Source organism: Chrysochloris asiatica, unplaced genomic scaffold, assembly GCF_000296735.1.
Source record: "Chrysochloris asiatica unplaced genomic scaffold, ChrAsi1.0 scaffold00033, whole genome shotgun sequence".
In the NCBI taxonomy this organism is placed as follows: domain Eukaryota; kingdom Metazoa; phylum Chordata; class Mammalia; order Afrosoricida; family Chrysochloridae; genus Chrysochloris; species Chrysochloris asiatica.
The window spans coordinates 1,363,291-1,367,245 of record NW_006408551.1 but is presented as its reverse complement, the minus strand read 5'-3'; the positions used below and the strand labels follow the sequence as shown (position 1 = coordinate 1,367,245).

At 35.3% G+C, this 3,955-nt stretch overlaps 1 protein-coding gene across 1 annotated transcript in view; it reads right to left on the bottom strand.

Moving 5' to 3' along the window:
- The window catches only part of LOC102825192 (olfactory receptor 2AP1-like), a 22,758-nt gene that overhangs the window by 1,599 nt on the left and 17,204 nt on the right, over nucleotides 1–3,955 (bottom strand). The window lies entirely within an intron of this gene.

Genomic DNA, 3,955 nt, shown 5'->3' with positions numbered 1-3,955 from the left:
CAATCAATAATAATTTTCATTTACTTACACAAGTTCATTCGGAATCTTAGGTCTGGAGTTTTGCTTTTCCACAAGAATAAGAAAATTAGATTCCATTCCAAGAAAGTTTTTGGAGTTTAAGAATACTGAATCAGTAGTTATTAGCCAGGGATCCATTAATTACTAGATTGGATTAACTATATCTGTGACTCCACAGAACTATGTGTATATCATTGTTTATATGTAGATATGGACCCCTGGTGTGGTGCTGTAGGAGTGTTAAGCACAACTTGGGCAGTTCAAACCCACCAGCCTCTGTTGCAAATCCTATACAGGATCTTTATGAGTCAGGAACAACTCAACGGCACTTAGCAGAAACAACATACATAGATGCGGGAATCTAATTTTTATCTCATTAAAAAATATTAAGAACCCATATGCTCAAGAGTTTTCAGTGATAATCTGGTTCTAGGGTTAATCAGGATCTAGATTCCTTTCTCTGCTCTCAAGAAGGTCATTTGTAAAAAAAGATCATCTTAACTTAGATTCTAGGAAACAGGACAGGTAGGAGATTGGGCACTATAACCTTTCATAGCCAATCTAATGGTCTCATTGTAGGTCTTATTGATATCAATAATTTTTCTAAAAGTCTTCATCTTTGAGCCTTTTAAGAATATTTCTAAGTCTCTCCTCATTTGGGAGCTCCTGTGGTTAGAAAGTCATATTATCTGGGTTTGTCCTTTTACTTTTTCAAGATCTTTTTTTATTTATTGTGTTTATAAACATTTATAAGGAAACAGCTTTCAGATGTTTTAGACTATCATGCATTTTGCATTTTACATAATTTCTCAATATACTTGAATATATCTAACAAAAGTTTTATAGATCATACCTTACTGAATGAAAGATAATATAATATTTTCTATTTTATTTTATTTTGTATTTAAATATTTTGTCAAATGCTGTCAGCAACTAACTAAATTGATCATATGACTCCACCCGTCCCCACTCCCCAAAGTAGATTGCAGCCCGTAGTTGATATTAGGAATTGGGGAATAGCATACAGTGCCCCAGATGGCTTTGTCCTCCTTGTTACCAACCTGGAATCTTCAGGGAGTGGTTGAATATTCACATTTGCATTCATTTCAGGCTTCACAACCACAGAGATGTAAAAAATCAATGAAACTAAAAATAGGGAATAAACTACCTCACTTGATTATTGAAATTTTAATCCTAAATATTTTTAGAGGTGGCTAAAAATGTTAAGATCACATAGTTGCAAAATAATATAAAATTTATTGTGTTTTTTATGTTCTCTACTTCCAAATCTTATTCTGCATTTCACAGAAATACACAAACTTTCAGGGATGTAAAAATTAGTATTCTGTTTCTTCTACCCCTTATCAGTTTAGTGGGAATTTGCTTCTCTCTACTCTTTCACTAATTTTAAAATAGAGCCAGTAAATAAGAAGTTAATAGGAGGATTTTGAGGAGCATTCTGTCTTAGGAAAAGGTGGTTGATGATCTCTGAAGAATATGAACACTTCTTCTCACCCCCAGCTTATATTTGACCCAGAGTGACACAGTGTATATCTGCTTTTTTGCATGCACTGAGGGATCAATTGTATGAAGAAGCACAAGTTGCCCTGGGGATCTATATTTGCAACAGGCTAATGAAAGTCCTTTGTTGACAACTTTGGGAACAAATTTGAAACATATGCTGAGGAGAGAAGGTCTAGAGTGGTTTGGGGAATAAGGGTTCAGGGTAACAAGTAAGCATCAGCTTGCAGAGAAGAGATGTCATATGGTGTCACAGCATTTGTCTTCCCAGGTGGGTGGGGTGATCCTTCACCAATGGATGGTATGGCTAGACTTAGCTGTGTATAGAAAGGACAGAAACTTGGGTGAAATTACTTGCAAGTTATGAAGGTCTTGAAAACTCATATTTTCTGAACATTACTAGCAAGGTTGTAATTATCCTGTTTATAGAATGCTGACGAAAGACATTAAAGTATTAGGATACATGCAGAAATAAAATCTAAAACAGATAAATATGAATGCTCAGATTAAGGCAAGGCAGAGAACCCATATTGACTTGTAGTTATTTCTGAGAAAAACAATCACAAATGTCCAGTTTAAAGCATTGAAAAACTTACTAAGTCCTGGGAAGACTAATCCATTTATTTGCAAGGACACCTTCACACTCATTCACATATCAGATTAATCATCTTTTATCTATAAAGTGCAAACATCAGAAACCTGGATGGGAACAAAGTGCTAAACAGGGAACAAAATACATATTACACAAATGTTTTACAAAATGGACTCCTCAGAGATAATTTTCACAGTAATGCTAGGGACCAGAAAGATAATGTGGTGTAACCAAATGTAGTATAATTATCAACTCAATCTGAAATACGTGAGATTTCCTTTCCCTAAGTCCTACTTTTCTGTTCTGTGAAATGGATATGTTGTTGTTAAGTACCATGGAGTCGGTTCCGACTCATAGTGACCCTGCACAGGGTTTCCAAGGCTATAAACCTTTATGGGAGCAGAATGCCTCATCTTTCTCCCTTGGAACCACTGGTGGTTTTGAACTGCTGACGTTGAAGTTAGCAGCCCGATTCGTAACCACTACGCTATTAAATAGGATTATATATGCTCACATATTTCCTATTTTCTTTTTTTTTCTGTGATGGAATTATTACAAATCTGTCTGCAATAGTTTCTTTCTTTCTTTCAGCTGTATCTATATAAAAGAAAACCAGAGTCACCATTGGAAGCCATTTGACTTTGAGATATTGTAAATACTCTGTTTTTCAAAAGAACTCTCTTTCCTTGGCAACTCACTCTTCTTGTGGAAGGAGTGAATGAGGGTTCCAGGCTCTCTGCACCCTTGTCATCCTTGGTTGTTTTCTGCTTTTATGAACTTTGTTGTTAAAGTTTGGGTGAGATAATATTCAATGGTTTTGATTTGTATCTCTCTAACAGTCAATAATTGTGAGCATTCATACATTTGTTGGCAGGGCAAAGATTAGGTTTGCTGACCCTTAACTCTGGGAGTCAAGTGTTTTTTGGCTAAGGCCTATTGTGGAGTGGTTTGCTCTTTGGATATTTATTGGCAGTGCTAAAAGAATTTAGTAACACTGCCTGAGGGCATAGCCTAAAGGGCCATGTGGTTGAAAGGGCAAAGATCAGAGTGGTGTGCCTGTGGCCATAGCTGGAAGAGACTATTCTGTCTGAAGAACTGAGTATTTCTGATCTTGAATTGTAACCCGTTAACTTCCCTAATTTATATATTACCATTGCTTTCTTATCAGCACTGTTTCTGCTGAAAAATCAGAGCTTAATCTTAGTGGTTCTCATTTGTAGGCAACTTTTTATTCTCCCCTCCCCCCCACCCCCAAAGTGCTTTTAGGACTGTTTCCTTGTCATTGGTTTTGTAGAGTTTGATTATGACATGTTTTGAAGATTTCCAATAACTCTTCTACATTTTTTTTCTGTGCTTCTTTGGGTTTCTTTTGTTCTAGAATTCTGTAAGCTATTCTTCTTCAAGATCTTTTAATTTTTTTTTCTGATTGTTCTTCTAACATATTAATATTGACAGTTGTTTCCTTAAGCTTACTGATTTGTGCTTCCAATGATTTAAATCTATTAATTTGCCCTTTCAATGTTTTATTCATTTCTGAAATCCTAGTAGTAAACATCTGGATTTCCATTTGCAGATTTTGTATTGTCTTTAATATTTCATCTTTTTTGTCTGTTTGTTCTTGTAATGTTTTCCTGATTTCTTCCAAAGTTTTCTTCTGTGTTCTCCTTGCTTTCCTCTACAGCTTTCTTGATATTTTTCTACATATGTTGATGCTTCCACCAATCCTGTTAAAATCATCTGAAATATCATTGTTTTTCAGGTAATTCCAATGCCCTTTCTTTCTCAGAAGTTTTTTCTGGCTCTCATCTTGGTCACTTGTTTGAA